General features: G+C 64.4%; 1 protein-coding gene across 1 annotated transcript in view; it reads right to left on the minus strand.

Annotated features, from left to right (window-relative positions):
* ZNF385A (zinc finger protein 385A) overlaps positions 1-12,525 on the minus strand; it is a 72,803-nt gene that overhangs the window by 44,229 nt on the left and 16,049 nt on the right. The window lies entirely within an intron of this gene.

Below are 12,525 nucleotides of genomic sequence, written 5' to 3' on the forward strand. Positions count from 1 at the left end.
CCATGTCCCCCTGCCCCTCAAATCAAACCCAGGGGCTCATTTAGCCCACTAGCCCCCTCCTCCCCCACCCAACCATACCCCACCAGCCCCATGGGCCCAATAGCTCAGTATTTCCCTTCCACCACTAATGCCACAGATCAGATCCTTCTCCCTGAGTACCCACTGCTCCCCTGCCTGCCATGCCCATGCCAGCAATGGGCCCATCTAACCTGGAGTCCTCCCCTCCCCTGCGCCCTGCCCCTCTCCACTCGAGCACAGCCCCATCGAATCCATGCTGGCTCTGGTACAGGGTGCAATCCCCCCTGCCCCGCCCCAGTTCAGTCAGGGAGCCAGACAACGACCTGGTTTCTGATCCCCCATCTCGGGGGCACTGGAGTCAGCAGAGACCTAAGGGACTGAGCACGAGAGCCTAGGGGTGGAGGTTAGGAGAAAAGTCCCTGAGACAATAGGGGTCGGGAGAAAGTCCCCAACGTTGGAGGGGAGGGGCGGGAGGGAGAAAGGCCCCAAGGCTGATCTGAATTCCCACCCCAGCACTCTCGCCCCCTGTCCCTGCAAACCCCTCCCTGTCCCCCGGGGTTCAGCCGCGAGACTGATGGGTTGTGAAACGTGACGGGGCTGGGAGTGACCTGGCCCGGACTGAACATGCTGCAGACCCAGGCACCGAGGTCCCTGCAGCAAACCCTGCTGGGGTCTGTGAGTGGGCGCCTGTGCCGGGCGCTGCACGTCCACACCACCGCTAGCCGGCCTGGGGGAACAGACACTCCTGGCACCCTCTGCAGGTAAAGTGGAGGCGGCGTGCGCCCATGCGCCTACCTGCTGGCCAGCTAATCTGCATATGCTGCTCTCTGGCTCCCCTATAGGTAAATGGGGACACTGAATGGCTCCCTGTATTTGCATCCAGGTCATCGTGTCATAAAGCGCCCCGAACTACCTGAGTGCCACGCTGACCCTATGCTGCTGGGTAGGGGGGACGGGTACGAGAACATCCTGCAGGTTAACCCAAAGGGAAGTGGCCACCCTATGCTGGGAGGCCGCGGGGGGAGGCAGAGTGCCAAGCCTAAGGCAGTTTTTCCTGATGTGGCGGGGTGCTGCAGAGTGGGCAGCTGCGAGCTCCCTCGGGGGGGTGGGGGGCATGAAGCATCCCACAGCCAGGCGCTGAGAGCAGCAGCCCCTCCAGGAACAGGGGCTCCAGCCCCCGGCTCTGTGGTTGCACCACAGAGTGCGACGGGATGGCCAGGTCTGGGATTGGAGAGAAGCGGGTGTGCAGGGAGGAGGCCACGCAGCGGAGCTGGGTGATGGCAGTTAATGGCAAAGCCCTCATAATCCCGCACATTGCTGGGCTGGGCTGGGGGTGAAATCGGGGCTGGGAAGCTGCTGGAGCCTCCAGCCAGCTGGCGTGGCTGCTGCTTTAGCTCCGAGCCGGCTGAACCTGACCAGGGGCCTAAGTGTTAAGTTTTGAGAACTCTGGATCTGAAAATCGGGGTGGGAGGGGAGAGGGGAATTGAGCCACCTGTTATTGGAGGGGCTGCTGCTGCTATTAGCACCTGGCTGCAGTGTGCCCCCTTCCCCGCCGACAATCCCACCCACTGAGCTCAGGGTCTGGATAGACAAGATGAACAAAGGAACATCTTTCTCCCTAATTCCCCCCCATGGCAGCCAGGGAGCTCTGTGCCCCCCTCCCCATGCGGCTCTTCGGCTGCGTCTCCAGTGGGGGGAGGTCGGCCAAGCCCAGTGGACCGGGGGTGGGTTTTCACTGGGAGCTTGGCCGAGGTAACCTTTCAGTGCAAACCAAGCCCTAGAGAGATTCAGTGACTTCCTGGACCCAGTCCCCCGAGCCCAGCACAAGCCCAACCTGCCTCTCTCATCCGCACTGTTTTCATCCTGCGAAATCTCACTGGCTGGTTACCCCACAACAAGCTTGTAAAATCTCCTCCTTCAGTGGCTCGGCCAAGCAAAGATAACAACCTACTGCCACTGCTGCTGCTGCCAGCTAGCAGAGCCACTCCTGCAGCTCCAACAACAGAGCCCTTGCTTCTAGCCCAGCACCCAGATTCAAGCGCAGCCAATGACAGCAGGTTACACTCACCCTGGGCATCACAGCCACCCCAGCGGCCAGCCACATGACTCCCCTGAGCACTCGCTTCTCAGCCCCAACAGCAAACGCCAGAGCCCATATAACCTCCCAGCCCCTGGGCTGGGCACAGCAGGGTTGGATCCGCTTTTGCAGGCCTGAGAGATGCTGCTTCCCTCCAGCTCCTACTCACAGCTCAGCTCCTGCTGCCCACAAAGGGGAACTGACTCCCCCCGGCCCCCGCCTCTGCACAGCACCTCCCAATGAGCACAGCGGTGGGGGCTGAGCTGTGCTCATGGGTGGCCCCCTCGATGTGCAGCCAGGGCATACACAGAGCAGGGGGCTCCCTCCCTCATCAATGGGCGCTAATTAGTCCCTGTCCTTAAGGTAACAACCTTTCTCCACCCCAAAGCACATTCCACTCAGGGATCTGCACTATTCTGCAGCCCCCTCTGGGGTGGAGCATGACAGCCACTGATCCATCCGCAGCAACACCCTGCAGGGACAGAGCCAGGGGTGCAATAGCCAGAGATGGAATCTGCACCAGCTGCTTCCCTTTGAAGGCACCTCATGAGAGCGGACAGGGGCCAGGACTCGGAGCCCCGAGCCTGAGGGGGTTGCCCATCCCCCATAGATGCAGCTCCTGCGGCAGTAGTGTGGGAGTGTGCGGTGGCCGTCACGGTGCAGAGTTCCTTAGCCCAGGCTAGGTGCTGGCACACGGTGCAGACGCAACACCAAAGGCCTGGGTGACATTCGGAGCTTCGTTTGCTGGGGGCAGGGGGAGCAGCTCCCTCCCACCCCACACAGAGCCACCCCACCCTGTGCTGTCGGGATCCATGCACAGTGCAAGTCACCCTTGGCCTCAATGGCTGAGCATGAGAGGCAGAGACATGGGGGACGTTCTTCTACCCTGAACCAGGGGCCCTCCCTGGCAGGGCACTTTGAACGTGGCTGGGCACAGGAACAGCTGCTCTCGGGAGGACCTGGTGCTCTGGCATCACCACAACTGGGGAACACGGCCCTTGGGTATCTCTTAGGAGAACTGATCCCTGCTGATCCCCGACCCCACTCTGTACAGCACAGCGCCCCCTGCTGACACCCGCCCTGCGCCCTGCAGCACCATGCCCTCTACGGAGCCCCCGCCCCACTCCCCGCAGCACAGTGCCCCCTGCTCACCCCTGCCCTGCTCCCTGCAGCACAGCACCCCCTGCTGAGCCCCTCACTCCCTGCAGCACAGCGCCCCCTGCTGAGCCCCTCACTCCCTGCAGCACAGCGCCCCCTGCTGAGCCCCTCACTCCCTGCAGCACAGCGCCCCCTGCTGAGCCCCTCACTCCCTGCAGCACAGCACCCCCTGCTGACCCCTCACTCCCTGCAGCACAGCGCCCCCTGCTGAGCCCCTCACTCCCTGCAGCACAGCGCCCCCTGCTGAGCCCCTCACTCCCTGCAGCACAGCGCCCCCTGCTGAGCCCCCTACTGGCTGTGCCCCTTACAGTCTGCTGGGTCAATCCAGTGTTTGTTGGGCTCTGGCCGGGGGAGCTGCCAAAGGGGCAGCACAGCCCCCTCCTCGATCAGGTTGGGTGCCAGCAGCTGCCATGGCTCAGAGCAGCTCTGCGGCTGCTGGGGGTGGCACGTTGGCGAGATGCCTGGGGGACTGAGGGCCTGGGACACAGCTGGGGAGCGGAGCAGATACTGATCCAGGGCCCCCTCTGAGACACAGCTCTCAGCCCCCCCAGCCCCCCCAAGTGCCCCCTGCCCAGCTCAGAGCCCTGCACCAGCACAGGGCCCAAAGGCAGCTGTGGCTCTGCCCCACAGTGCCACTCGGGGAGGCAGGAGGGGGCTGGCACATGAGCCCTGTCCAGACCCCCAGGCAAAGCCCCCTCCACCAACGGTTCCCCTCTGGGGGTGGGACAGCTAATGAGACCAGCTCCCCTAAAGAGGCGGCTCGATGCGTTAATAAAAAATGACACCACAATTCCCATGGGGGCGGGGGTGGGGGGTGGCAGCTCTGACAGGGTCTCGGAGGTGAGGGAGCAAGGCTGGGGCTTGGGACGGGTCTCCAGGCTGTTAGCTCCCCAGAAGGTGAGGGTGGGTGTGATGGGCAGGGCTGTCCCCAAGTCCCAAGGATGGGCAGAGAGTGAAGGGGTGGGTGGGACTCCTGGGTTCTATCCCCGGCTCTGGGAGGGGAGTGGGGTCTAGTGGCTAGAGCAGGGGTGCTGAGAGTCAGGACTCCTGGGTTTCGTCCCCAGCTGTAAAATGTGCTAGGCACATCCCTGCCCCTCCCTGTGCCTCAATTTCCACTCTGTTGCAATGGCCCAGCTGGAAGATGCTGGGAAGGGCCCCATTGTTGCTGTTCACTGCTTCTTCTCCCACCGCTGGCACCAAGTGCCCCTTGCAAAAGGGGCTGAAACCATCTCCCGCCTCCCCGGGCAGAGACCCCGTCACGCCGACACATGCATCCGCTGCACCAGCACCAGTTCCCCACACACTGGGTACCACCCAAGCCTGTCAACCTGACAGTGCCAGATACCTGAGTGCAGGGGGCACAATCTGTGACCCCCAGTCTGCATCGGAGACAAGTCTGCAGAACCCGACCTGCAGCCCCCTGCCATCCCAGCCCTGCCCCCCAGCTCTGCCATTGCCCCTCAATCCCGACCTGCAGCCTCCTGCCATCCCAACTCTGTCCCCCCAGCTCTGCCAATGCCTCTCAGGCTAAGCCACAAGTGCCCCAGCATCTCCAGGCCCGTGTCTAAACTGGGTCATCCCCACCCCTGGGGGTCACTCCCCTTGGATCAGTGACGAGGCTCCAGGCTGGCGCTGCCCCCGCCCTGGGTATCAAGGAGCCATTCATCAGTTCTCCTAGCAAGACTCAGTTGCAGGGACTCGGCCCTACCCGGATGCCGGGGTCCCTGGCACTGGTCACCAGGGAGCTGTCACTGAGGCACGTCTATGCCCCAATGCCCTGTAACCCCTGCAACCAGGTGACCCCCTGCTGGGCCAAGACCCTGGGACCGGCTGCCCCACACCCCCCAGCCAGGAGACGCGCTTCCCCAGGGCCCTGGCCCCCTGCATGGGCCCTACCACTAGAGGGTGACAGGGGTCCCTTCTCCCATGCTCAGTGCCAGCGTGTTACCCTAGGGCGCACTGTGGAGACCAGGCTCCCCTCCCTCCACAGCCCAGACACTGTAAACAGCCCCCCAGCCACCAGGGAGGGGTCAAAGAGCGGTATGGGGGTAGGAGAGACCTGATCACCCCTCCCCCACAGCACCTCCCCTCCCTCCTGCACTGCTCAAGCTAGAGCCCTGCCCCCGGCCAGCGCCCTGGGGTGACCTCCGCCTCCCAGCCCCCGCCCTGCCTGTCCCTCCAATCATCCTTGTGACGGCTCCAAGCAAAGCAGTGCTGTGGGGCGGCCAGGCTGGGGGGGTCAGCCTAGGTCCAGCTACCAAGCGTGGCGGGTGCTGAGCTGAGCAACCCTGACAGGCATGACAGGAGACTCCAGACGCCCATTGTCCAGCTAATCTGCCCACTCCCGGGCCAGGCACCGAGCGCTTACCTGCGCAGGCCGGGTCCCTGCTGCTGCCCCCGGCGCTGGGTCTGGACAGGGCTCGGCTGGGGACAGAACCCGGTGTCCCCTTCTCCCGCCCGCCCGCAGCCGCCCCTCCTCCCCGGTCGCTAACGGGCTTTGGGAACAGCAGCCAATTAAAGGCGCTCAAAAGTGGGGCAGGCGTGCGGCGGGGGGGTGGGGGGGGCGGGGAGCCCGGCTTAGGAGAGGCGTGACGGGAGATGACAGCTCGGTTCCCTGGCCCCACAGCTGCCCGCGTGCCGGCTCCCACAGCCCAGCGGGCAGCCTGGCATGGACACGCGGTGGTGGGGGGCACTGATTCCATTGCTGCCCAAGCCCCACACAGCACGGACATTGAGGGGATCAACTGCAGAGCCAGGGGCAGAGTCGGGGGCTGGGAGCCAGGACTCCTGGGCTCTCTCCCTGGCTCTGATTGGGAAGTGGGGTCTAGTGGTTACAGCGGGGGGGTTGGGACAGGAGCCAGGACTCCTGGGTTCTCTCCACAGCTCCTGCTCTGCATCTCCGTGGTTGATATTCCGGAGAGGCCACACCAGTGTGTGGGAAGCAAGTTCAGTTCATGACCTTTTGCAGAGCCTGCCCCTCCCCCACCCCAGAGGCCTCCCTTCTCCTGCTCCTGCCCCACTCAGGCAGGGCGGTGGGGGGACACTTGCGGTTGCTCAGGGCAGACAGAGCTTGCAGGGGCAAGGGATGGGAGCGATCCCCGTCCAGCCAGCTGCTCGAACCTCCTGAATCTGCGCGGTGCTGCCCCTGGGACCAAACTTCCCGGAGTGGAGGGAGGAGCAGGGGAATTGCGAACTCAGGCCAGAGCCCGGGGGTCCCAGCTCCTGCCAGGAACGGCCATAGATCCTGTGGGGCTGAACAAGCCCCATCCACACAGCACAGCCCCCTTGCCAGAGTCCTAATGCTAGGGGAGAGCGCCGGGGAGAGCGCCCCCTGCTGATCCCACTCCCTGCAGCACAGCCCCCAAGTGCCCCACTGACTGCCAGGGGAGAGTGCCCCCTGCGGAGCCCCCAACCCTGCTCCCTGCAGCACAGCGCCCCCTAGTGCCCCACTGACTGCCAGGGGAGAGCGCCCCCTGCGGAGCCCCCAACCCTGCTCCCTGCAGCACAGCGCCCCCTAGTGCCCCACTGACTGCCAGGGGAGAGCGCCCCCTGCTGAGCCCACACCCTGCTCTGTGCAGTGGCCAGCTTTGCCCTGGGAGTCTCTACTCCGAGCTCTGTGGCCCGTCCAGGCTCACACCCAGCTCCTATCAGCCCCTCCCCCGTGAGGCTCTCTGCAGATTGCGGGCCTGAAGGACTCTGGTTCTTGGGTTTCTCTAAGTACCCGTTTTGTGGGAATCTGTGCCCCCCACCCCTCCCCGCTTCCCCCATGGCCCCCCACATTCCCCCCCCCAACGGCGGGGCTGTGCACTTGCTACGTTCTTCAATTGCATTTTGTGGCCAAACATGGTGTACTCCAATTCCTGGCTACAGCACAGCTCTACAGGCACTCCTCAATCCCGACCAGCAGCCCCCCATTATCCCAGCCCTGGGCTCCCCCCTCAGCTCTGCCAGAGCTCCTCATTCCCTACCTGCAGCCCCTCAGTACCCCAGCCGTGAGCTCCCCCCCAGCTCTGCCGACACTCCTCAATTCAGACCCACAGCCCCCCTTAGTTCACTGCATTCTCTCCGCCCTGTCCAGTCCTAAGCAGCTGTTCAGAGATGTTGTGAACATTAAATTGCTGCTCTATATCACCCCAGAGGTGGCTGCAGTTTGCCAGTGTGTTTGTGCCTTATCCAGTAAGTGCTTTGGGACCCTTTGGGGGCAAGGAAATGGGACCACCTGTAATACATGCAGGCTCATTCGGGCCCTCACGTTTGTACCTTATGCCACCCACCGCACCTCGGAGCTTCCCGGTGACAGGCGGGTCAGAGCCAGGATCCTCCTGCTCCCACAGACCAGGTGACAGAGGAATCCCCATTGCTACTGGGTGTACAGGGCCTATGACACGCAGCAGATGTGAATCCCACCAGCAGGGGGCAGTGGAGCTCCCGGACACACCCTGGTTGTGATTTTACTTCCAAGGGTGGGGAACATCCTAGGGAATCGTAACCATGGCGACCTGCATGGCCTTGCCCAGAGGAGCCTGTGAAGGTGCCCCCCAGCTGACCTACAGCCCTACCCCCGCAGCCAACTCCCCCAGCTCACCCCAGTTCTGCCCCCCAAGCCCTGCCCCCCAGCTCACCCATGATCTGCATGTCTCTGGGTGGGGCAGCTGGTGGGGATGCAGGGTGCGCCCAGGGTGGGGTGAGGAGGACGCAGGCACCAGGCCAGGCTGCCGGGTATGACGCCTGCTGGAACGCAGGGCCTGGGGGTGAGGATGGACGAGGAGCTGGGGTGGCGAATGGCTCCTGCACTGCTCAGCTTTGCCCTCAATCACAACCCACAGCCTCCAGGGCTCCCCCCAGCTCTGCCAATGCCCCTCAATGCTGACCCACAGCCCCATGGGCTCCCCCCAGCTCTGCCAATGCCCCTCAATCCCAACTCACAGCCCCCAGAGCTCCCCCAGCTCTGCCAATGCCCCTCAATCCTGACCCACAGCCCCATGGGGTCCCCCCAGCTCTGCCAATGCCCCTCAATCCCAACTCACAGCCCCCAGAGCTCCCCCAGCTCTGCCAATGCCCCTCAATCCTGACCCACAGCCCCATGGGGTCCCCCCAGCTCTGCCAATGCCCCTCAATCCCAACTCACAGCCCCCAGAGCTCCCCCAGCTCTGCCAATGCCCCTCAATCCCGACCCACAGCCCCATGGGCTCCCCCCAGCTCTGCCAATGCCCCTCAATCCCGACTCACAGCCCCATGGGGTCCCCCCAGCTCTGCCAATGCCCCTCAATCCCAACTCACAGCCCCCAGAGCTCCCCCAGCTCTGCCAATGCCCCTCAATCCCGACCCACAGCCCCCAGGGCTCCCCCCAGCTCTGCCAATGCCCCTCAATCCCGACTCACAGCCCCCAGGGCTCGCCCCAGCTCTGCCAATGCCCCTCAATCCCAACTCACAGCCCCCAGAGCTCCCCCAGCTCTGCCAATGCCCCTCAATCCCAACTCACAGCCCCCAGAGCTCCCCCAGCTCTTCCAATGCCCCTCAATCCCGACCCACAGCCCCATGGGCTCCCCCCAGCTCTGCCAATGCCCCTCAATCCCGACTCACAGCCCCCAGGGCTCCCCCCAGCTCTGCGAATGCCCTCAATCCTGACCCACAGGCCCCAGGGCACCCCCACCACTCCTCTGCCAATGCCCCCCACGACACAAGGACACGCTGAGCGCAGGACCCTGGCTCTGGGTGGGGGGTGAATGGGCCTTTTTCCCTGCTGTGGAGCCCCCCTGCCTTTCATCTCCGCCTCACTGCCCCCATAGCAGGGTCTGCGCCGTCCCCCTCCACCCACTCCAGGGCGCATGAAGCATGGGGGGCAAACACAGGAGACCTGACGCCGCAACTGCTCAGAGGGACTGTGGGGGGATCATTGGGGAGAAGGCCACAGGTTCCCCCCTGAAAGCAGGTTCTACTCCTCTGCCAATGCCCCTCAATCCAGACCCGCAGCCCCCAGGGCTCCCCCCAGCTCCCAATGCCCCTCAATCCCGACTCACAGGCCCATGGGCTCCCCCCACCACCCCTCCCTGGGAGGCACCCCTCCTGAGTCCCCAGCTTCCCCTGGCCCCGCTCCAGAGCTGGCAGGACTCCCCAGCCTGTGTGGTGCTGCCCTGACTATGGGAGAACCCCCGACCCTGCCTGTGCCAGGCCCCCGCTCACCAACCAGGCCAGCGCAGTCTGGGCCCAGTGCCCTCTCGCCTCCCTGTGGTGCCGCGACCCACCACAGGGCCCAGCCTGGGGTGCGCACAGCCCTGTCTGCGCCTGAAACAGCTCTGGTCGGAGAGGTGCCAGCCCGGACATAGGGCGTGGGACCTGACTCCCAGGGGCAGAGCCCGCCAGACCGGGGCAACAGCTGGAGCCCCCCTCAGCTGGGACCAGAGGCTCCTAGCCCAAGGGTCCTGCTGGCAGAGGCCCCAGGGCTGCCCCCAGGGGATTCCTGCTGCACCCACAGCAGATCTTAGAAAAAAAACATCCCGGCTACACAGGAGTATGGCCAGCACCAGCGACTCCTTCACAGCCCAGGGGAAATTCCCCTCCCTGGAGGAAACTCACACGTCAGTTCCTGTCTGATCAACTTTCAGCCACTGGAGCTTAGGAAGAACCCAGGCGTCCTGGCTCCCAGCCCCCTGCTCTAACCACTAGACTCTGCTCCCCTCCCAGGGTCAGAACCCAGGTGTCCTGGCTCCCAGCCCCCTGCTCTAACCCCAGACTATCACATTCCCCTTTTTGCTGCTCTCCCCCAAGACCCTCCCCATGGCAGTGCAGCCATGTGCACCAGTCACACGCTAAGGCTGGCAGTGCCACTTCGCTCCCCTACCACCCGGTCTCTCCCTGGCTGGCAAAAGGTGCTGAGTGAAGGGCCAGTGCTTGTGGTTCTCCCCCGCTCCCCAACCACAACCCCCATGATGGGGGGAGGGGCTGTCAGGGCCCCACTGCCAGTCAGAAACAGAAGTCCCAGGATGCAATGGGGCACCATGCATATTAAGAGCGAGGGGAGAAGCCGGAGGGCTGTGGAGTCACCCGAGAGGCCCAGAAGAAATCCCTGGGTCCAGCCCCCCTCCCCCATTAGTTCCGATCGGATCTCTGGGCCTGACCCACTGCACCCCTATGAGCCAGGCAGGTGGGGAGGAGGGGTCACAGCACCCCCCCAGCACATGCCCCGACCTTGGGCGCATCACTGCATTTAGGGCTGGAACCCTGTGGCTGGCCGATGGGCACAGGAGGCGTGGGGGGAGGACCAGGAACCGTCCCCCCGGAGCCAGCCCAGGCACTTGGTGGTGCACAGTGGAGGATGGGAACTGGTGCCCAGTGTGGTGGGGTGGAGTGAGGACCGTCCTGGCCCTGCCGCCCCTTATGTGCGAGCCCAAGGCCAGCCCTGCTGCCCACCCGCGATGCCCCCTCCCCTAAACCGCAGCCTCTGGGCATGCACGAGGCTGGGATGGGGGGCTGGGAGTGGGACTCCTACCACTGCGGTCTGGGGATGCCCAGTCTGGATTGAGTGATGTGCGGCAGGGCCCAGGCCCCAGGGCTGCCTGGCTGGGCATGATGTCCACAGGGTGTGGGGTACATAGCACTTTGGGGGATGCTGTGCAGCAGCCAGCCCCAGCTCACTCATGCCCCCTTCCTCCCCAGCATGCCAGCAGATTTGGCCCTGGCTCAGTGAACCCCTGGCCCTTCCACATAGCAGGGTGGGCTCTGGTGCGAGCTCTGGTGCATGCCCTCCCCACCCCCCCACCCTGATGCGCTGGCCGCCGAGAGCCTGCTGGCCCCCCTTGCCCATCCGGCTAGGCCCGTCTCTGCGCAGCCTGGGAGCAGCCGGGCGGAAAAGACCCTGATTGTTCCTGACAAACTGGCCCCATTTCTCCGCTGCCAGCACGGCAGCTGGCAAGGGCTGGGAGCGTGGCTGAGAGGAGCAGGAGCGGCTCCGTCACCATGGGGGGCTGAGTGGGCACCCAGCAGGCAGCGGGATGGGGTGGGGGAGCTGCTCGAATCGGAGACTCCCCCAGATAAGCCTGTTGCCCAGCCCCCCATGTGAGCCCCCCAACTTCTCCCGGAGGAGCCCGCTCCTTGGCATCAGTCCCCCCGCCCCGTCTGAACGTCAGCACTGGGGCAACCCCCTCAGCCAGGCTCTTCCATGGGGTCTCGTAGGCCCTGAGTGAGGGGGCGTGTGCCATGGTGGGGCTGAAGGCTGCGGGGGTTAGCAGGCATCAGCCTGGTTCCGGCACTGGGCCCAGAGCAAATGCCTCCCCAGGTCAGCAATGACGGCTCCCCACACCCAGACCGAGCCCCGGTTATACCCTGGGGACACAAGGCTGGCCCTGAAGTCCGTAATGCTGCCCCCTCCCTGGCCTGCTCCGCCCAGGGCATGGCTCGCTGGCACTGCAAGGCCTCATTACCCGCCCACCCCACCACTCGGGTGCCATTGCCCCCTCAGGCCCACACAACCAGAGAGACCTGCGATCTGCCAGGAGACTTGGACCCCAGGCAACACCCAGGGGATACTGAACCCAGGAGTCCTGACTACTGCTCCTCTCCCCAAGCCAGCAAGGGGACACCGGAATCCTGCTCCCAGCACAAATCCCCATCAGGGCCAGTCCCAGGAGTGGCAACCCCAGCTCTGTCCCCCCTTGGGGCAGGAGGCAGAATCCCCCCCAAGCCCAACCAGGGCTCTGCTTGCTGTCCAGACCCCGGGGAGGGGGAACTGGGAGAGCAGGCCCCTGGCTATCTATCCTGGGGGGCTCTGTCTCATCCCTTCTCTCACACGACAGACAGGCCTGAGGCCTGGCAAACTCATTTCACAGTCACCTGCTGGAATCTGAGCACCCTTGTGCCCCAGGGAGCTGCGGGGCTATCCCAGGGATCAGCCCTAGGTTCTATCCCCAGCTCTGCAAGGGGAGTGGGGTTTAGTGGTCAGAGCAGGGGGGCTGGGTGTCAGGACTCCTGGGTTCTATTTATGGCTCTGTGAACTTGGGTGCATTCTTCCCCTCTCTGTGCCTCAGTTTCTCCTCTCGTCTGTGGGGTGATATCCAGCTGCCCCTTGGGGGCTGTTGATATCCCTGCCTGTGAACGGCTGGGTGTTCCTCAGGGGAAGGTGCCAGGGGACCCCCAAGTTTTGAATTGCCCCCGGCCAGTGTCCAGGACAATGTGGCCCTGGCAGATGCGTGTCCGACCCTGCAGCAATGCAGCTGGGAGCAGTTGCTGCTGTGGGGGCTGAGGGCAGCAGAGCCATGACAGGGCGGGGTCTCCCT

The sequence above is a fragment of the Lepidochelys kempii genome, chromosome 20 (assembly GCF_965140265.1).
Source record: "Lepidochelys kempii isolate rLepKem1 chromosome 20, rLepKem1.hap2, whole genome shotgun sequence".
In the NCBI taxonomy this organism is placed as follows: Eukaryota; Metazoa; Chordata; order Testudines; family Cheloniidae; genus Lepidochelys; species Lepidochelys kempii.